Genomic DNA, 22518 nt, shown 5'->3' with positions numbered 1-22518 from the left:
TTCAACTTTCCTACTCTTCATCGTCCTTGCAACATCATCCTTGCTTCTGAGAGAGCTTGGCTTCACTATTCCTTTGGGGRGCCAGTACAACACAATTGGACTYTTTTCCCAGGTTTCTATTTGTGGTYAGGAGTTTTGTTMTAATATGATAWTAAAACCGATACAGGCAATACTGGAAGAAATGTGAACTCAGATGAAGTTTCAGCCTAAACCTTAAATGTTTAAGCGCATATTGTGAGTGGCCACAGATAAAGCTGAGAAATCTGATCATCTTGAACTCAGAATTACTTTTTTGTTACTTGGTAGTTATTAAGATTATTGTATTATGTTGCTCTTAAATTGTRCAGTTATAGTAGTATATATATTAGGTTATATAGTGTATAATTTGAGTTTCAGTTCCAATCCTGCTTTCTTGAATATTTTTACTAGAAAACGATAGAAATGTTTTTCCTTGCAGACATTTTGGATGCCCTCGTCTTTTCCCCTCCAGACATTGTACTGTAAGCACATACTTTTGCAGCTCTTCCTCTCAGCTGAATTTTATACTGAATACTGAATACTACCAGATCTTTCTCTTGACTTCCCCCTACTCTTTCTCCCTCTCCTCCTATTAGTTGTAATGTAATTTGTTACATGTAGCTGTTGAAAGAGTTTCTCTTGCCACCAGCCATTTAATTATGGTAATGCTTGAACATGCCATTATCCTCACTATGGTTACTGCATTATTTTTTAATTACCTATGCTTATATCCATTCTTGCTCTCCTGTTTTAAAAAATAACTATTGTCACTGTTATAGAAAGAACAGAGATAAATGACTGGTTTGAGGAGCTGAAGTTCTAAATATTAATTTTTTTGTTGGTGGTATGCTGTGAAGTTTTATAGTTTATTTTTTCTGAGTGGTAGTGTAACATCTATTCTGGGATTTATTCTAGTAATAGATTATAGTAATCTGTTCAATCAGCAATGATTTGAGATCCCTGAGAACAGATGTAATCCACAGGGATAAAGCTACTGGGTAATCAAGAGTGAAATATATAGATATTTACATATTATTACGTTTTTACAGAGTATTACTGGGTTCTTGCAACTTTTCTGCATCCCAGTTTGCCTCTGAGGAATTGCATATTTTGTMCATGGCTTTGTGACTTTGCATTTCTGTAATATTGAGCTTTAAATGACAGTAAGCAGACTGAAGTGATGAGAGCAGTACTTTGTAATTTGTGATAGAGGACCATGTCAACACAGTTGAATTTAGTTTGACCTCAATCTACTTTAAATCTACTTAAATCTCCACTTTAAATGTCAGTCMAAAAAAAAAAAATCTTGATGTTTTCAGGAAGAATTTGTATACACAAGGGAATCATCCTAGGTATCTGGATTTTAGCACTGATGATCTGGACCAGTGAACAGAGAAATGTATTCCACTTATGTCAGCCAGATCTGCTTGAGGGAGAACTTACATATGTTTTCATCAGTGGAGTCCATGTCTGTTTTTATTTCAGCACATGTCTGTTTTATTTCAGTACATGTCTGTTTTTATTTCAGCATAAATCACCCACCACAATTTTGAAGTAAGATATTGGAAAGGTTTTGGGCCACTTTCTGCACCTCTCCACCAACCTCTGAACTGAGACATGCTCAAGTCACAGAATGTCTTTGTAATGARCAATTCGGTTTTAATGCAAAGAACCTCTAAATGAACATGACAGCCGAGGACCCTGTGTCTTTCTTCCAACTTAATTTCTTGCAATTCATTCTCTCATCCAACTTTAGAGAAACCTGCCTAGTGATTATACAAAGTCCGTCTTTTAGAAAAACATCTAAAGTGTAGACCCCAAAGAAATCCCCGTTGGTAACAGATATATCCCTTTCACTTTAACATACAAATGGATCATTATCTCTAGAACAATGTATATATATTGAATTATTTCCCTGAATCAAGCTGACATATGTAGGTAATTACACTGAGGCATTCCTACATTCATTTTATTTAACAATGTAGAAATGAAGTCKTTTAAGAGAGTAATAAAGCAATATGGTCAAAGTGGAGGTATTGATCCAAATGCTTTGTGAGTGGACATTTTTAACAGGTTTTGTGATAAAACTTGCTCTTGTGCTTTATTTGAGGCAAAGGAGCCCATCAAATTGAGGAAAATTTGAAAGAGAAAAACCGTCAGTTGTAGATTTCCCTCACAGTTGTTGCATATCCTTTCTTTGTATGTGAAATGYTTTCCTTTACTGCTGATCTTCTACTTCGTGCTTTTTTAAGCACCTGGATTCARTCCTACTATCTGTTAAACCAGTGCAGCTACATGAAGCTTCTGACCCACAGGTCAGTGCTCTGTCTCACAAAGAACTCAGATACCATMATCTAATGAAGAGCTTCAGCATGGTGGAGGAATTATGGCATGCTAACATGGGAAATCTTTGCATGACTCATGTATTTTTGAAAAGGAAAGATTAAAAAAATACAAAATAAGCAAATGCATATAAATGGCTACTTAATATTTTAGAACATCATGCTGCTTCTGAATATACCTTAAAGAAATTGTTTTAGAGATGAGATAAATAGGGGGAAAATGCATGTAAACCTTCARTTCTATGGGTCCTTAAAATACATGTTTTTCCCCTCCTTTTTGTTTTTAATATAAAAGAACAAAGTTCAGCTGTTACTGATGTGAAAGTAGGAGGGAGCTTTACATTATCTAGATTGACAGTGTGAGTGGGATGATCACAGGGATTTTATCTCTTCTTTCCTGTAACTTCTGTCTAGGACATAACTTGCAGAGATGTGTTCAGTCTATGTGTAAATACTTCATTTAATGGAAATTATGTCACATGTGCTTCCATGTAATTTTAAAGGAAAAGAGAGATTGGAGAGTAATATTCCTCAGTTAGCTACAGAAAAGCATAAATAAATAATAGCTTGTAATCAAATGCATAAATTTGTGAATGTGTGTGTATGCACATGTATACACATATGTAAACAGCATAGACATGAATGATTATCAGCTGCAGCAAATGTGTTACCAGCTTCTGGACAGTATCTATCCAAAATCAAGGCCTATTGATAGACAGGGGGAAAATTGTATTTTAACCCTGTTGTCTATCCCAATTTTACCCAAACTAGTGATTTTCTTTTCCAGATGTGTCTCATTCCACAGTATGTGTAGTTTGGGTTTTTCTCACCTTCTTTCCTCACAGATGTTGAAGGGGATCAGAGTGTTCTCATATATTCAAAGAGTGCAAACCATATATGCTTCATTTGCAAGAAACATAAATAGAATTTAATTGTGCTTCCCATTGTCAGAGTTTACTCTTTAATTCATGTGTGTTAAAGCCAATAAAACCATACACTGACAGTTTCAAAACATGATTTATTTTTYTATGTGTTTATAAACAATGTCTTTTTGTTGGTGGCTTTATTTGCTAGGCACCATTGTTGTTCTAGGCTTGGAAAACTACAAATTTACATTTCTAAGCTTGTTCCATAAGGAAAGTATGTTTATAAAAATGAAAGCTTGGTTTCTGCTCTCATCTCCCATTCCAGAAGTTGGAGGTGTTAAGTACAATGCCCAGTGATATGAGATGCTCTATAAAAATGTGATAATTAAAGGACAGGCATGGATGGAGAGSTCTGCTTTATTTTTTGACTTTGTGTTCAGAATTGGGAGGAGAGCCTTTCGAGCTGAGCAATTTTCTCATATGTACCTCATTGAAAAAGTCTCAAATAACACGAAGAGACAACCTTAGTTTTACATGTCTGTTTTCTAACCATTTTTGGGKTTTTAGGGGTGACAAGAAACAATATCTCTGATGAAGAAAATGTGATTTTTTTTTTCTCCTCCAAATACCACAAAGAAGTACTCCTCCTTCCCCAAGTGTGAAAAAAAAAATCAAGAACAAACATTCTACTGAGTTTCTTTATTTTCTGTCTTTTTTTAATCTCTACAATTATTCCATTTTATGATGGTGTATTATCACTGTTCCTTCTAAAACTTTGCAGGCTTTTTGAAGTAATCGGTATAAATTTAGGGGTCACATGCGTAGCCACTTAAACCTGTGCATTATGATGGGGGAAATTTCTATTAAACTTTATGGTGGRTAGATGAAGGCTTGTAAGATTTTCAATTAACCTGAAGGATTAAAGCGTTACAGCTATTGTTCCTGCTTTGTGAGGGGTGAAGAAGTGGTAGCCTCTTCATTAGATGTGGGCAGTATTTAAGCAGGAAAATAATTCACTACTTTGGGAATAAAATTACTAGTTACTTGTGGGGTTTTGATAGCCCTTTATTTCCCAAATAAAGGAAAGAGTAATACTTTGCCAGGACCTGCATGAAGGATACTGGAATGAATAGATATAAGTGTCATGACACTAGAAAACAGATGTACCAAAATAATACTTATTCTGGTTGATCGTGCATGTGGTATGCATAACCGGTTGATCTGAGGCAAAAGCTCAGGAGGATTAAAAATTTGTGTGCTATGGGATGACAGGGCAAAAACTGCCTGTGTTTTTGTGGTTTTGTTCTGGAAGTTTCCCCAGGAAGTGATTCAGGCGAGATGCCACAAGTAAAAAAACAAATCTTATCTTCAGTTGATAGATGGAAACTTTGATTCTTCAGTATTCTGCTCTGACCTKCTAAAGCCATTAAGGAGACATTGAAAGTATTACAAAGACATTGAAAAGTATAGACATAGAATGCTTTGCTGGGTTGGTGTCAGATCACACAGTGACTTACAAGTGGGGAACTAGAGACTAGAGGAAGAATCAGAGGATTGAGAAATATATATAGTAAATAAATGAGGAAAGGCTGTGGCCAGAGAAGCTAAGATATTTATAAACAGTAGAAGGATGTGGTTATGTAGGAGAGTGTGCCCACTCATGCCTATGCCTGTGTGTGAGTTTRTTGTACTGTAAGAGAAGAAAATAGAATATACAGCATAACTCAATTGGATTAAAAAGTTGTAAAGAAATAATAACACAAGAGAACAGTGTTAAACTTAATGCTGCTTTTTTTTTTTTTTTTAATATTGGCAAAATGCTCTAGGAGAAAAGAATATGAAAACCAAACAGAGTTAAATAGGGCATTGAAGAGGTATAATAGATGTATAAGGGAGATGGAGTGGTAGGAAGAAGGTAAAACAGTAATTGTTTTATATTATTCTGTGAATTCTGAAACGAGAAAGTGAAGGCTTTCTCTCATTTTCAAATGATGTTGTCTCTGTCCCCTCGCACCTCAGTGCACTGTCTGATAACACCCTCTAGATGGTGATGGGGCTTCCAGCATGTTGAATTTCTCCTGACTCCATGACTTAAAATAGATATCTGGTGTGGGTTTGGGTTTGGKTTTTTTTTTTTTTTTAAATATATATAAAGTTATTTTTGACAGAGTGTTGGCATAATTGTAGGTGGTGTTTGAGCCAGTGTAGATTTAAACACTTAGATAAGAAATTAAATACAGTCATGAAGAAAATGGCCTGTTACCCTTTACTTAAAACACTGCATGGATACTGTAGCCTTTATTTCTTAAGGAGAATACAGCAGAATATTTCTAGGGAATTCATTTCTGGTAGGAATTATGTAAGTTTTGACTTGACTTTTCTTTGGGTTSCATGCCTGTGTTTCTCAACAGCAGGACCTTGTTTCAGAGCTCTGCATTTTCCTTTTCTTAGCACAGCTAAGAGCCACTGCTTCTGCTCTCTGGTAAAGGGAAATAAATGCAGTCCTTACACCAGAGCGCATTAGAATTTCTTTGATTTACAAGTAGTTGCAGCTGCTCTGTTTGGAAAMACTAAACAACCCATCACCCCCACATACCTGCTAGAAGAAATAGAATGCCATTTCGGGGGTATTTTTGGCTTGTCATATATAAGAATGGAAGTCAGTGTGTTACTGTTTGTTTGGGTGGGGTTTTTTTCCCTTTTCTTTTTGAAAACAGAAATCTTGATTGTTTTTAAAAATACTGAAAGAAGTTGAGTAGTCATCTTTCCTCTTGAAAATACCAAGGCATTTTAAAACATTCTGCTGGAAACAAAGCATATGGCATTATCCATTTAATGATTTTTTTGTGGTGGGGACATGTTGTTTTGCTTTCTGTGGAGTGTGTGGAAGATGGTATTGTTGCATATGCTTAATGTTAACCATACTTTGGAGGAAATAGTGGCAAACAAAAACTGATGGAAACATGATTATTGCATTATTATTTCAGTATTTTTGTSGTATGACCATCCCTTTATCTTCTCTGTGGCCCTTCCCTGGACTTTACTGGGAAGCCCAGAGCTGGACACAGCAATCCTGGTGTGGCCTTACTGGTCTAAGCAGAGGGGAAGAATCAGCTCCCCTGCCTGCTGGCAGTGTTCTTCCTAACGTAGCTCAGGATGCTCTTTGCCTTTCTTTGTATGTGACTGGCTCACAGTCAGTTTGTTATCCATCTGGACCATCAGGTCTTCTCCTGCAAAACTGCTGCCCTGCTAATCAGGTCTCAGTAATCCTCCTCAGGAGCTGGATTTACTCTTCTCTTTCTTGAACTTGCTGATGTTCCTGCCAGCCCATTTTCCCAGTCTGTAGTGGTCTCTCTGAATGGCAGCATGTTCATCTGGTTTATTGGCAATGCTTCCCAGTTTTGTATCATCTGTGAATTTCTACCAGGTCATGAATGGAGATGTTAAAATAGTATTGGATGCCATATTAACCCCTATTGCACACTGCTGGTGACCAGCCTCCAGATGGACAGTTTGCAGTTGTTAACTGCAAGGCAGACAGTTCAGCCCATATTCAGTCCATCTTACCATSCACCACTCGCTGCCCACTTACCTGGTCTGTACTTTGTGAGTTTCTTTATGAGCATGTCCTGGAAGACACTGCCAAAAGCCTTACTAAAGTCAAGATCAACATGTCCAATGCTCTCCTCTCATCTGCTGAGGTTAAGATCTCTTTATGGAAGTCTAACAGRTAAATCAAACATGATTTCCCCTTCATAAATTCATGGTGAAGTCTCCTAATCACATTTGCATGTTTTGAAAGTTATTTCCATAGTTGCTGGGACACCTTCTCAGGGACTGAGGTGAGCCTGATTGGCTTGAAGTTCCTSAGATCCCCCTTCTTGACCTTATTGAAAATACCACTGACATGTTTTCTTCCATCTCTGTTTTCAGCTAAAATAGGGAAGACTTTTAGAGTGCAGCTGCCTTTTCATGATGTACCTTGCTTGTTATTTTTGTAAAGACACTTAATTTAGACTCTGCAAATAAAAWAATTTTTTGCTGATTTTAACTTTACTATATATTGATCAAATCTTTGTTTTAGAGCTTGAAGTGGYTCTAAATATAAAGAAGGCTGCATGCTAAAAGTAGTGTAATATAGCTTGTTAATTTTTTTGCTCACTTCCACTTCATTAGCTGAAACCAGCCCAGGTTAATTGAGACTGGGAACTCTATTCCACACCACCATCTTTAGAGAGTAATCAGTTTTCCTGAAAGTATCACTTGAAGATTGTTAGGGAGGACCCTTGTGAAGGCCTTCCTTTGATGCACACCAGAAGTCATTTATGTGAGCTAGCAGCTCCCTAGTACTCATCAGTATGAAAATTAGCAAGCTTCATTCTGGTCATGGGAAAGGGAGCTTGAAGATTGGTGTGAGCAGAGCAGGACATCAGTCAAGCTGAATTGATTTAAATCATAATTAAAAAGGGATTCTTTAAAGGAATAGAGAAGCTTTTATGCATTATATATTGTTTTCCCTGAGAATGCTTGGTTTTCATCTGTAGGAAAATAGTGAAATAMATTGTTTAGTAAATAATGCTAAATAAATAAATCCTTTATGCTAAAGTAAGCATTTATATTTGCACTTTTAAGCAATTATACAGCCTAAGACAAAAATTGCTGGTTCCTTAATATTTACACATTTTAATTTTATAAAATAATGATTTATACATTTCCTGCTTACCAGCTAATAATAAATTTTAATTTGGGACATGCAGAGTTGCAATTTGATGGACATTTGAATTCAATTAAAAATACAGAAACCAAACATTATACACTTTCCCCACAAAACTATAATTCACATATAAAACTAGTGCAGTAGACTAAACAAAGGCAGTATTTTTATTGAATAAAACAGAATGTTTCTGGATATTGTGTTCTTCTAGTTTTAATAATTAAGGGATATCATCTTGAGCAGGGAAGGTACTACTGGTTTCAGTCTGACAAGACAATTACGATTTTTCTTCTGAAAAAGTTATGCATGAAATATGATTTATGAAGTGGCAAAATGGTGGTAATATAATCTTCCATGTTTTTAGAGAGTTATTTTGATCTCTGGTTTATTGCAATAACCAGGTATTCCTAGATGTTAGCAGGTGCTTATTTTATTATGTAGGAAATTAGCATCCCCCAGCTTTGTTCTTCATTCAACTCTGTTTTTTGGATGGATTTAAATATTGAGTGTGTAATTTTTTTAATTTTTTTTTTAGAACTTACATATTTTGGCAACAGAAAAAAAGAGAAGAAACTTTGTAAGGACTATCTTGGTGTTGCTCCTTTTTTGTGTGTTGTATGAGATAAGGTCTGCATATTTATGTGCAGGGCTTAGATTATAGTTCAGGCTTCAGTGCAGACTTCCTCCATTCCAATAGTAATCATTTCCTTGGAGTGAAGGGAAGAATGTATTTTTAGCACGCTTCTCTCAGATTCAGACAACTTTTAATTTAAATTCCACCTTGTCTGCTATTTGCAAGTAATAGTTTTCATTGTTTGAATCTCTGATGCCTGGGTCAGTGCGTCTCTCCTGTCACATCTGAGGTGCTCAACCCCCAGCCTGCCTGGACAGATGACAGGAAAGGGGCTGCAGTATCATCTCTTCCCATTCCAACAGGAGAAAACATGGTTACCTCAGACTTCACACCGTCTGAAATTCAGAGCAGTGCAGTAGGTCTCTTTCTTGGGACACATTGMGTGCAGTCAGACTTCAAGATCATCCAGCTGTCAGGAGGAATCAATACTGACTGAAGCAATTGGTTGTTAGGACTCTTGCAATGTGATTGTTTTGAGTGCTGTATTAATGCTTTATTCTGATGATGAATTAGGCCTARGATGCTTAGGGGTGAATAAAGAACAGTGGAATAAAGTGTAAATGCATGACTCTGTAAATCTACCTCAGAATGTGCCATGTCTGAAAGGTTAATATATTATGTAATAATTGATGGAAGTGCTGACAGCTAACATAGTAAAATTGCTTCTAAGAGCTATCTGCAAAATTACTTGTGTTGCTAACCAAAAAATCTAAATTCTTTATTTTTATGAATGTAATGCACAATTAAAATGAAATTATTTGAAAAGGCAAAATCTGTGATATTTGGGGTTTGTTATGGAAGCCATCTAGCCTTTAAATTAAATACCAGTATCCAATAGTGTTTGCTAAAGCAGCAAGTATATTGCATGCTTATGTTTAGGGAGTCGTGTTCATGAGGGATACCTTAAATCACAAGAATTCACAGTCTTTTTTTTTTTTTCTTTTTTTGCAGTGGTAGCAGTGCCTGCAGCATCTTCCAGCTGTGGGCAAAACTGTTGCATATGTGCAGGTGGAACATTTTTGTTACCTTGGCAGTATTTCTCATCTGCTTTAAAGTGGCTTGCTGTGATTTGAAAATACATTAATGTGTACCCTAAACATTTCAAGTACAGTGCTGAAAGAAAAAAAAGTTTGTACCTTTGTTTCTTTGTGCTTTTATTCACAATTGAATGAAACGGCCAGTGCAGGATTAGTTGCTAGAGAAGGCAAGACGATTTTGCAGTTATTAAGCTTTCCACTTCTRTCTGAAGGCACATCCTTTACCCAAGCCTGTGAAGTCTGTAATTTTTTTTTAACTTTACTTTTTTGATAATTTTTTTTTTCTTTTGGTCAGAAAAGAAGTTATTCTGCAAACCAATAACATGGTTATCCTTTCAAGATGACACCTGAATGATTCTGCCAACTGGTGTGTTCCTACACACACATTCATGCCTTCACGCATTTGAATGATGGAGATCCTGAAGAGAATGAGGACTTAATTTGGGAAGTGATATTTAGAAATTTCTGGATACAGGGCTTACAGCTTTATGTAGGACTTGATTATCCTCTACAAACAGAAAGCCTTTGGTTTTGCTGAGTACTTTTATTAAGCCATTGACTGATGTGCTTTAAAAGAGATAGATACATTTTGTGCAGACATGTTCAATACTGATAGTACTGGTGCACACAAAACAGACATACAGGTAGAATTGAACTGGTTAAATTAACAGATGCTATTCAGATGGTAAAAGACTGTTCTAAACTCTGTTCTGGCATCTTGCAACAAGTGCATGAAAAAGGAAATGTACATTTTTATTGAAAAAATAGTTACTTAGCTTTTAATGCAAATTGGTATTATTCTGCAACACCAGTGCTGCTTCATAATCTTTCAGTAGGTATTTTGGAGGCTAGATCTCTTCAGTAGCAGTAGTGCTACTAAAGTTGGTGTTGCTGCTCTGTGCAGTTCATTTACACAAATAAATGGAGAAGATGCAAGAGGAGGAAAAGGTGTCTATGACTGTTTCGTCAAATGAAGACTGATCCTCTTCCATTCCTTCCCTCCAGATTCTTGTCCTTATGGTACTAAAATTTACTTTAGGAATTGGCAGAAGGTTTTGCATAAAACATTGAACTGTTGAATCATTATGTAATTTTTACATAAATTCACCAGGCAGAGATCAAAAACCCTAAAAGAATTTATACATCACTTAAGGCAAAAATTGTAGGAAGATAATTTCTTCTTTCAAAAGAGAAGATCTCTGTGCAATGGTAGAATCATTCCATAAAGTGACAAGTTTCATCTGGGAATATCCATTGTTCCATAGAGTCCACCATTGAAAGGGGAAATGCATTAGGAAATCTGTTAAAAGTMTTTTTTACTTTAGATTGCTGTAGTCACGGCATGCTATTCACAGGTCAAAAATGTTTTTCCCATTTTCTGCAAACTATTTTTGGTGCTTCAAGTGGGGGCAATTGTTTTGCAAGTTGATGTCTTAATGTGCAGAGAAAATGGTTTCAGTTATACTTACACGCTTAGAAAATGTTTTAGGTTAAAATCCATGGATTGCTCCTCTCCACTTTTGCTATTGACATGAAACGCTTGCTTTGCAGACAAATTATGTGGATGAAGTTGTTGTGCATCATGGCATATAAGGATGCGACTTCTTACCAACTTTGCCCTGGGTTATCACATTCCTACAGCTCCAGAAAAGGGCATGATGAAGTGTGGTGGGTCAGACAGCACTTGGCCAGCTTCAAGTTTGTCCTTGAGCTTGTATTCCAGTAGAATTCAGAAGCATGAGTCTAATTGAAACTCCARTAATTAAAATACAGTCAAAAGATTGAGACAACAAGACTTTAGAGTGAATCTGAAATTATTTGTGGTTTCAGAAAGTTTGCAAATTGTAAGCTCAGAACCTTCATTTTTCTTGAGTATAAAATGAGCTTAATTTTCACTCTGTGTTGGTAACTCCTGGAAGCACAGGTAAATGCCTTGTGCATTGACATGCTGAATAGACCTGAGAGACTTTATGATTTTAATGGAAAGAGTGAAAAACAAGCAGAGTTTAAGTTGATGCCAAGACAGACTTGGCAGGGGAAGAGGGGAATGGTTGATTGTTAAATGGAAATTCAGGGAAATTTGAGACCCTGCATGACCTGTTAAAAAAAGCCCCTGGCATTACACACATAGTTAAGATTTTAGTCAGCATAACAGTGATCACTTATGTCATAAAGTATGAAAGTTTTGCCATCACTTCTATGCAGTAGTTTGTATGGCAACTGTTGTTGCTTGTGATTGTGTTGCTTGTCACAGGTGGTAATCTTAAGATTGTATCAGTAAAATTTTATGCTATACACTCATCATTGAGTTTGATATACACTACACCAAAAATGTCCTACAGAAAAGTTTATTTACTAACAGTTCAGAGGGTTTTACATTTTTATTGTAGGTAGTTTTCATTTTCTGCTTCTGTAAATCTACTCTTTAGTTATTTCATTGCTGTATATAGTCAAGAAAGGAAGATATTTTAATGCACATATAAAAAGCCTGTAAGAATTACTTGTAGTAAAATTCAGTATCTGAACAAAGTGCACCTAAGATTTACTGCCTTGAAACTTTACAGGAAATAAAAAACATGTGCACTGCAGTGGATGAAAGCTGATAATCCAACTTTTCCCATATGAAAAATATGGGATTTTAAAAACTGGATAATGATTTAAAACGTTGTAGGCATGATTATGATGTTATGTTGMCTGTCTTGCTCCAAAAGTTAGAATAATTCTGGAAGAAGAAAGCCTTTTGTGGTTATAAATTAAAAAAAGCAGTCAAGATGTAATGTGCTTGCCAAGTGACTTCTTTTTTATCACTGGTTTATGCAAGTCAAAAAGAGATTATTCTAGTTCACAGAACTGATAGAATGGAAGAGAGAAAAGAGATTGTTTTCTATTCTGGGTATGTTATCCATGAATACCCTACATTTTCTCTTTGTGTTTCTCATTAAAGATCTACCACAAGAAGAGACAAAAACATGTTGGAAGGCATATTCGAAATATTTTTGATGCTGTTGATTGCATTTTTAGTTTCCACTTGCCTGGCTTCATTCAAACAAATGTGTGCTAACATGTATTTCATCATCAAGTCTGTCTTGGAGCTTTCTGTCCTTTTCAATGCATTGAAGAGTCATGTGGGATTTTTCATGGTGGGTGTTTACAAATTTTTTCTGTACTTTCTGAAACTTCTTCAGTTTCTTTACTGAAAAGAACGAAGTTGATTTCCAGCTGCTTTGTGAGAGGGTCTATTATCCTATTCTTTATCATRCCTTGACCTTCTCTACTGTGAGTTGCTACATTAGTTATTTGCTCCTAGTGCAGTAGATTCTGTGATTCTATAGAAGTGCATCCTGAAACGTCCTCTTCACTCAGAGGAGCATTCTATGGTGTGCAGTGCAATGAGAAGCATTTCACCTTATGAACTGCATTTTTTGGTTTTCAGTTGTTCTTAAAATTTGTCTTCAGATGAYTTTATATGTATTTGAAACACATAAAGATACTAAATGCATTGGCCAATACTATGTATCCGACATCTTGCATGACTTTTCCATGGTTATGAGCATTTTTCARTCGGAGATAGCTGCTACTTAAGTCACATATTGTTAAAAAGAAGTGTTTGTTTAATGGCACAGGATAGATAAAGGAAAAACAACTTAGATTTTACTCTGCGTCTGTCAGTGTTCACTTGTATTGCCTTCTTTTTTTTTCCCTGAAATAAAATAGTATTTAAGTGAAGCATAGTTTCTGARTCATTCATGTGTGAGCATCAGCTGTAACTGCTTAGGAGCCATTGCTGTTTACATTTTATAGTGATGGACAAAAGTGAAAGCATTGTAATAAAATTAAAATATGTTCCTTGAACTTCCATGTGAATCTGCTTAGAGGTGGTGGAGTAACAAATTACAAATTAAAAAYCTTGTCGCTTTAAGAGAGATATTTTATTTTCAAGTCCTTCAAGCAGTAAAGTCACAGGCATCATACCRGTTTATACTGTGCTTAATGTTTAATCTCACTGTAGTGAGGAGTGCAGCTAAGATGAAATGCAAGTGAAGAAAAGTGTTGGGATAGGAGGAGGCATTGACCTTCCCAAAGTTACTTTATTAGTTTCAGTAATATCAGTTGAAGTATTGGTTCTTGAGTATTGTATYCAGTTTTAGTCCCCTTACTGTTTAAAATGAGATTGAAGAGAAATTAGTAGAAGTTTCTCAAGAACCCCAGTGATGGAAATGATGACTTCTGTATGAAGGATTAAAAAAAAAAAAGTCAACCAAACATCACAATGATGGTGTGACTACAGTTTGAAGAATGGAGTAAAAATAGTATCTTGTCAGCTTGGTATGATTTACATCAATGGTCCTGGTGTCATCCATTAATTTCAGTGGACGTTTTTACCTTGACCACCTAGAAATCCTACAAGAGTAGCATGAAATTATGAACGGAAAAGCCTAATCCAGCTGGCTTTTCTTGCCTATCCTGTGCCATGAAACAAGATGAACAAGATGAACAGTAATTGAAATACCACCATAATACATTTTAAGTAAATCAGTAATGTTGCTCCAACACACAATTAGCAGGTGGTGTCTGAATGATCACTGCATTTGTCTACTGTGGTGTTTCCCTCTATACAAAAAACTGCTGAGAAATGTTGTTGTAATAGGGAAAGAACATTGTTGCATTGTGCTTTGTTGACTGATAGTACACAGCTAACCGCGGCTSTCAGTGAGCACTCAAAGTTTATTTTTTAAAATTGCTGTGAATATTTGTACTTTTGCCAGTTAATCTAAGAGTAGGAATGCCAATGAGTGGAATAAAATATGGAAAATAATGCTGTGTTTTATATAGCACCTGCCATACTCTAGAATGTTAAAGCACTTACTAAATAGATGCTGATGCTGAGATGGATAAAATATGACAGTGCCTGTAAGCAAATATATCACCTGCTAAGCTTTCAGCAATACAACTGGCATAAAGCCTTGAGCACCATTAAAACTGCTACTGAAAGAAAGAACTTGGCTAGACCTCTAAGGAATAAGCCCCTAATATGTGTTTCATTTTAAAAAAAGGTGATAATGATCGTAGAAATTCTAACAAACCAAAATAAGACTGGAAAGACCTTGAGATACTGACTAATCTAGCCCTGCAAAGCAGGTTGAATTTAATACCTGGGTTTTTTTTTAGTACAGCTGTTTAAAAATCTGCATGACATAATAAAACTTCAGTAGGGTCTGCGCAAGTCCTCTCTTACAACATCACYGTGTTTGTAGAAAGACTCCTCCTTATAATTTATTATTATTTATAATTATTTAAATTATAAAATTATATATAAATTATATATTATAAATTATAATATATAAATTATTTATAATTTATTATATTTAAGTTGTCTGACTTTGGTTTTGGTAGGTGAATTGCTGCATGACCTAGCCAGTAGAGTGCAGTCAAGGTTATTCCAAAGAGTGTGCTACTTTCTTTCAGATGTGATGATGATGATGGAAGTGCTTTTAGTTTGTTTCCTCTCTGGCTAAATAGTCCTAGTATATTGAGTCCTTCTACATAATTCCTTCTTGGAGACTTGTGGTAATTTCTGGTACTGTCTTTGGACACTTCAGATTGTTTCATTTTTTTATAAAGGTTGTGCCAAAAATTTGACTTATTTCTTTCTTTCTGCTAAATAGGACAGGTATGCCTTCCTMTTCTATGTGGTGTATGTTTCTGTTTATATACCCATAGGATGGCTCTTTTCTTTTTTTAAACCACATTTTGAGCTTTTATTGAGCTGATGGTCTATTATAAACCCCGATTCTCCTCTGAGGAAGCTGCTGTCTAGCAGTTTACTTGCTTTGCTGTTGGTGTGCAGCTGTATTTGACGAAGTATGGAAATTTGCACTTGCCCCTGGCAGATTGTTCAGTTATTTTTCTGACTAGTTCTCTAGTCTGGCAGAGGGATTTTGAGTTCCAGCCCTGTTATCCAGCATACCTGCAGTGCTGGCTCTTGATGATCAGCAGATCTAAGCATGTCCTCTGTTCAGTTCTGTAGGTTGCTAATGGAAACATTTCACTGAAACTGGACCAAGATCAGAACCTTGCAAAAACCCACTCAGCAAACTGTCTTGTGTTTGACAGAGAGCTATTAACAATTTTTTGAGGTCAGTAATTTTTGCCTTCATTCACTAGTTATTTCCTTCATTCACTAGTTATTTCCTGCTTATGAGAAAGCATGTGTGAGGGATTCAGCTCATGCCTTTTCTTTGGTAATGTAAGCTGGAAAGTCTGAAAGGGAAATGAGGAATCTCAGGTTTCTGGCCTGTGCTACCTTTTTCCCACTGTTTCTCAGTGGGATAGAGTACAAGTTGAAATTTTTAATAGTCTGATAGTGCATAAGTAACAAGTAGGAGCAGTTAATTGTAAGTGCAAAGTAGGATTTGATTTTTGTTTAATAATCTCATAGCACATGAAGAAAAAAATGTCGGAGGTGCTTCTTTGCAGATTAGTAGCTACATCTTTGCCAATAGTTGGATGGTCAGATAAGGGTATTCTGTGAGTGTTTTAGCAGCTTTTATAGTCAGACCTCTGTTGGACTCCTGGATGCTTATAACAACGCAGATCACAGATGCTAGAGAAGAGASAAATATGAAGGTATCCTTTCAAACATCAAAGAATAGTATTTTGTTTCAGAACTTACATTTAATTTCTTCACTGGTGTGTGTTTTGTGTCATTTGTTTGTATAGGAAGAAATACATCATGGGCTAAATTGTGTGTTATGAAGGCATTATGTGACACACTGAAAAACACATAATTCAATGTAAAATTTTCTTTTTTTTTTTTCATCAGAGAGAAGGCCAAACACACCAGCATGACTATAGCCAGATATAGTTATTGGTGTTCTTACTGTAGTGTTTTACTGGTGGTGTCTTGTTGCCTGTGGAATTGAAACAAACCCTAATTAAGATAAGTCCAGGTCTGATAATATTTATGCTAATTGCCCACAGATTGCTAAGAATAAACTTGTGATTTTTGAGGGAAATAATAGAAGTTAGCKTGACAGTCGTACTGATTGCACTAAATTTGATGCTCACAGAACTTAAACTGAATAAAGTGTGGATGTCGTTAGGATGGAAAATGAATGTGGTGATTATTTGAACAGTTGAATGCAGGACATTCTGATGGAGATGTAATGTCATTTACAACATGTTTTTGAGTGTACCTGGTATGTCAAAAGATTGTGTTCTAGAGTTCTTAATAAACAGATTTGAGTTCTGGCCTTAAGCTACAAATTCCTGCTGTGTGAGATACATCTAGTTTGGGGTTCAGGCGTTCAGAACTGTGCATGGTTTTGTAGTTATCTTTATAAGGCTTAACCTGGGAATGAGTTGGGTGCCACCCTTCTGCAAAGTGGTGATTTCCAGTCTTAAGTRTGAATATATGTCATCTTTGGACACACCAGAAGATATATTTCTATTATTTGTTTCTCAATTTCCAGCAAACTTGTAGCAAGTACTACAAAAAGCTGATTAGGCTGAAAAACCACTGAAATTTAGCTCTTCTTTTTCTGATGAAACACGATGCTTTACCCACTTCACGTGGTATCCAATTAATCATAATAGCAGAGAAGTAATTTGAAAGTATAAAACAGGCATTAAAAGAGCTTTCCSTAGTYTGCTGCTTTGTTGGGAGRGRAAAATGGTTTTAAGACTTGCYRGAAAAAAAAWYMTWWTKRRKKSYTTACAGTTATTTTATCCTAAATTCATGTAGTGCTAAAGAAGACTGAATACCCTCAACAGGTCTATGACAGCAATGATACTGCAGGAAATGACCTTTCCTCTGCTTSTATCTTAATTAAATCACATCATTCTAGAAGCAAGAGATTGTAATTTTTTATTATTTATTTTTCTGTCTGCCKGTACACAGTATTTGATCTTCTCCTGTAATTATGAACAGAGGTGCTGATTGTAATGGTGTATTTTATATAAGATTTTGCAACAGTCTGTGATCGAAGGCCCCTTCACTGCATATCATTCTTCTTTTAATTGATGTTGAAATGTTAACATCATACCTTGATTGCTTTCTTTGCCTTTGTGTTTCTTGGTAGCCCTCTAGTGAAAGGTAAATGAGAACTGTATGAAATACATACTTCAGTTTCATTCTGTTTAAATTCTGGTCTTCACAAGTCTTTGATAAATTTTGCTATGCAGTAAACTCACTCAACTTCTCTTTTCAAAATAACTTGCCTTAAAAAAAAGTTCGTTTTTTGTGGCATTGCTCTTCAGCTTTGAGGAAAACCTGAACATTCCTATCCAGTCTATTGATCCTTATTTATCAAGAATCCTCTCTGTGGTGTCAAGAAGTGAACCACACACTGAAAGCAATCAGAAYTGCTTGAGTCAATCTAATTATTCTTCTCCATTCTCCCAGCAGATGACAGAGMRAAGTGGAAAAGGWAAGTTTTCAGCCCAGATGCCAATGAGTACATTGGAATGGCAGAAAATTAAATGCCAGAAAGGTCCAGGATAACAGCTTTTACTTTCAGAATTTAAAAAACCCTTCATCCTGAGACTTTTCATCCTTGACTGGTGGAGTAGGAACATGTAAACAACTGGTATTGCTTAATTGTAATTTACAAATATGAAATTGCCACATGCAAGTTTAATTTAGAGGTACAGWATTTAGATGTTTGTGCAATTATGCRTAKAAATYATTGCATTTTTTGCTTACATGTTTTTGAATAAATTGAAAGTTTACATTTGGGCATTCAGTAGATTTGTAGATAAATCAGGTTCGTCAGACATGAAGAATATGATTTCATTTACTCAGACTCAAAAGTCCARTATTCTATTCTAATGTTGCATAGAAAATGAGACAATGTCCTCTGCTAGGCCAGATTTTGTTTTGTCAAATGGTAAACTGGACAAATTTCCTGTTTTGATTCTTTGAGTATAGGTAGAATAATACCATGAAAATAAAGTTACTATTTTTTTAAGAACCACTCAGATAGTAAGTACAGGGAAAAGTACCCCCAAAATAAAATCAGTCAGTTCTGATGTTAGTTATATGATAGCCTGTACTTGGGAATGTGAACTAGCAGGTACAGAGGATAAARCAATTCTGAATCCTCGTTTTTGTTTAATAGCTCTGGGCAGTGGTCCCCAAATATGAAATTCTGGGAATGTCATATGAACGTTTCATAGTGAAAAAATATTGGTGTACATCATGGATCAGTGGCTATACAAGTTAGGTGTTGCATAGGTGCTGGTTATGTTTTTCTTTGCTGAGTGAGACCTGATTTTCCTTACATGCAGCTCATGGTAGCAGTAGTCYTTTGGTTTTTATGCATGTGGGAGAGAGGGATTGTGGCCATACCTTTWTACCTTAAAGCCAATTCACTGTGACCTTCTCAGGTCCCATGTAGTTGATTCTGGTCACAGCAAGTCACTGTTTCCTACCTCATTGCACTTTGAGACCYGCATCTCTGTGCAATAATGATTCGCTTTCTAGGTGTATTATAGTACTTCCAAATTACACTGGAGAGTTGCTTTTTCTTTGTCCTCTGGTCATYGTAAAGATTATAATGTAGGATTATTCAGCACTAATATGTGGTATCTGTCACTACTGACCTCACATTTCTTTCTGATTGCCTATGCTGGCAGCACCAGGCAGGACAATTTTCCTTTCTGATGCTGTATCTTTGTATTTTGTCTTTAATTGCCTGGATTCAAGGGCTACTATAGTGGTAACAATGCATGATATAGGAGGCATCCTCTTGCCGTTTCGTGACATTGGTGAGATTTTCGTTCTTTTTCCTTTACTCTGAAGTTGTTGTGGGCTTTGTGTGAGCTCTGCTGAGCTCATGGGCCTCAGTTCTGCAAAACTCTTCAGCAAATGCTGGCTACTGTGCCAGTCCAGCATCAGGTGCTTTGGCCCCTGCAGCGCCAAAGCATAAAACTGATGGTGTRCTGKGGCTTTGGGCCAGRTTTTCACTGATAAGYRTGACTAAAAGAYTCTTACTTGCCTGCCTTAGATCTTCTTATRTATTGTGTTCTAATCTCAGATGACTGTCAGTTCTCACAACTGATACAGGACAGACACCCTCCATGTAATACTATTTCCCCTGGCTCGACTGGGAGGCTCTGATTCACTGTGCACAGTCTGAGGCAAGAGCAGCAGTGGGGTTGTGTACAATGTGAAACTTCCCCAAAAGAGGTCGCTGACAATTTGGTGGATGGCAATTTGACAGTGAGCTGGCAGTGCCCTTGCAGCTAGGAGAGCCAGTGGTGCCCTGGGCTACATCGAGAAGAGTTTGTGTCCAGCAGGTGGAGGGAGGTGATCCTGCCCCTCYGCTCACCCTGATGAGGTCACATCTRGAGTGCTSTGTCCAGTTCTGGGCTCCTCAGTGCAGGAAAGACAAGGAGCTACCAGAGAGGGTCCCATGGAGGGCCACAAAGATGATTTGGGGTCTGAAGCATCACTTATGAGGAGAGACTGCAGGAGCTGGGCCTGGTTTAGTCTGTAGAAGGAATGGCTGAGAGGACATCTCATTAATGCAAATAGATATCAAAAAGGCAGGTGCCAAGAAGGTGGTGCCATACTCTTTTCAGTGCTSCATAAGGAAAATTTGCGATAAACTAACACACAAGAAGTTCCATCTCAAAATGAGGAAGAACTTCTTCGTGTTTCAGKTGGCAGAGCCCTGGAACAAGCTGCCCATGGAGGTCATGAAGTCTCCATTTTTAAATTCCTGTGTCACCTGCTGTACATGACCCTGCCATGTCAGAGGGGGTTGGACTGGATGATCTCCAGACATCCCTTCCAACCCTAACAATTCAATGATTCTGTGATGATATAATTTACTTCATCGAAGGAAATGCTGTCTTTGATTTTGGTAATCATGGTGACCAGAGGTGAAATCTTATCTAGAAGACAACAATTTGTAAATGCCATGCTGGTTTTTAGCCATGGCACAGGTACAGCACAATCAATGGTCAGTCCCATGCCACTTCACCCAGTTTATTTCTTCTTTCATTTCCCTGTTCTCCTCAATAAAGCTTCATTTATATACCTTCCCATCTTCTCTAAGTATCTTCTGCCTCTTCTGATCTCTGATCAGCTGATCTCTCCTGATYGTACTTTACATAATTGTAATTGCAGTAACATTGATGTTTGAGCCCCAATACAAACAAAACAATGACTCTAATTCTTGCTCAAGGAATGTAGGTTTGAGCCTCAAAAATGTGCACATTCAGGGAGAAAGAAGATTATTTCAATGGGAGTAACTCAGTATTTCTGAACTGTTCGGTGTGGTTCCTAATGGGCAGTTCTGGCAAGTTGCTTTCAAAACATTTTGATTCTGTTCACAGTAGCAGTTACACTTGTTGAACTGTTGATAAAATGACATTGAAAACAACAGAAAAATTTTGAACATGGAGAAAAATGGCAATATAGTCAAAACAATTTGGAAAAAAAAGGGTGAAAACCAAGATGTTGAAATACAGTGCTTTGACTTGGGAGCTGCTGCACTAATGGGTATAAATAATGCAACACTTTTTCCCACGGGCATATTGTAGAGCTTAACCGTTTAATGGCTGAAAAGCACTTTGAGATCTTATGTAGAGATTCGCTTTGGAAGAGTAGACTGCTGCTTAATGAAAGTCTAAGTGTTGCTGCRTCACACTGCTCTGGATATGTATCAGTGAGTCCAGTTGGTGGACAGTTGGATTACATAGTTGTACATGTTTAACATTTGGCAAGGTGACTATGACTGTGTTTTTGTAACCCAACATAAACTATTAATTTGCTTTATTTGGCAATAGGGTCATCTTTTTAAATGAAAAATTTAGATTATTTTTAATACACCATGATACTTTGGATGCTTTTCAAATTTGCTTACATTAAAAACTATCACTGTCTACTTAAAAACTAAGTCTTCAAGTGTGTTATATAAAAGTGCTATATAAAATTATAGTRTACCTGGCTCTAAAACATACTTACATTAGAATTATATAAACATTATAAATAAATATAAGACATGGAGTCTGACTGAAGCTTTTAAAATATTTTCCTTTTGCAAGTTCATGTTAATGAGAAACGATACTTGGGAACTCCTAGAACTGATCTAGGTCTTCAGTCTGTTTAGGGAGTAAAGATTTCAACATCTGATTTGACAGAGTAGTTACAATTTTGTCTTTGCTTTTCTTCATTGTGATTTGTGAGAAAATATCAAGAAGAGKTTTTTTTTGTTTGKTTGGTTTTTTGTTGGGTTATTTGTGTGTGTGTGTTCATCTTTTGTGGGAATTGCTTTTTTTTYATTTGCTTATRTGAATTTTYAATAATTAMGTGGCTTCTGTCATGACAAGACCTTTTAACTCACATCCTACCTGGTAAGCAAGTTTATTTTCAAAGAATATCCCTAGAAGAAATGTCTTGAAGGAATCAAGACTTGAAAAYGTGAATCCTAGACTTAGAGCAGTTCATAGTCCCTTTTAGACGTTAGTACCTCTTTTTACTAATTCTGAGTCTGGTGTTTTATCCACTCATTAATTTACTGTTTTCCTCCAAACAGTATGTGGAGGMAATGAATGTGGACAAACAAATGAAAGTGATTTGACATTTTTTTCCTTCCCATTTTCCTTTTCAAGTGCTTAGTGTGCACTACCCTAGCTTGGTATCTTATTGCTAGCCTCTTTGTATGGCTGCCAAGGTTTCTTGCATAATTTTCTTGACAAATGGCTTGCTCATTAATATTTCAGCCCTGTTCCTACCAGCCTCAGAGAAGTGGTATGCCCCAGACAGGGAAATGTAGCTCCTTCCTTAGGAGCCTTCCAATCTTTTCCTTAAATGCTTTGTCAGAGCCAATGACAGATAAATGAAGATGGTGCAGTTCAACCTAGAAATGACTTATTTGTACACACRTGACCATACATT

The 22518-nt window shown here is 36.4% G+C and overlaps 1 protein-coding gene across 5 annotated transcripts in view; it reads left to right on the top strand.

Moving 5' to 3' along the window:
* The window catches only part of FARS2 (phenylalanyl-tRNA synthetase 2, mitochondrial), a 231259-nt gene that overhangs the window by 23724 nt on the left and 185017 nt on the right, over positions 1–22518 (top strand). Inside the window, exon 3 of one of the 5 annotated variants that reach the window (XM_057369136.1) lies at positions 15632–15748. The exons of the other annotated variants lie outside the window; for them this stretch is intronic. The gene's annotated coding sequence lies outside the window, so the exon portion shown is untranslated. The remainder of the gene's footprint in view (positions 1–15631; positions 15749–22518) is intronic. 5 annotated transcript variants of the gene reach the window in all.

The sequence above is a fragment of the Malurus melanocephalus genome, unplaced genomic scaffold (genome assembly GCF_030028575.1).
Source record: "Malurus melanocephalus ecotype Western Australia unplaced genomic scaffold, MMel_1.1 scaffold_103, whole genome shotgun sequence".
Taxonomy (NCBI): Eukaryota; Metazoa; Chordata; class Aves; order Passeriformes; family Maluridae; genus Malurus; species Malurus melanocephalus.
Note: the sequence above shows the minus strand (reverse complement) of the source record. Positions and strands in the feature narration are given on the sequence as shown.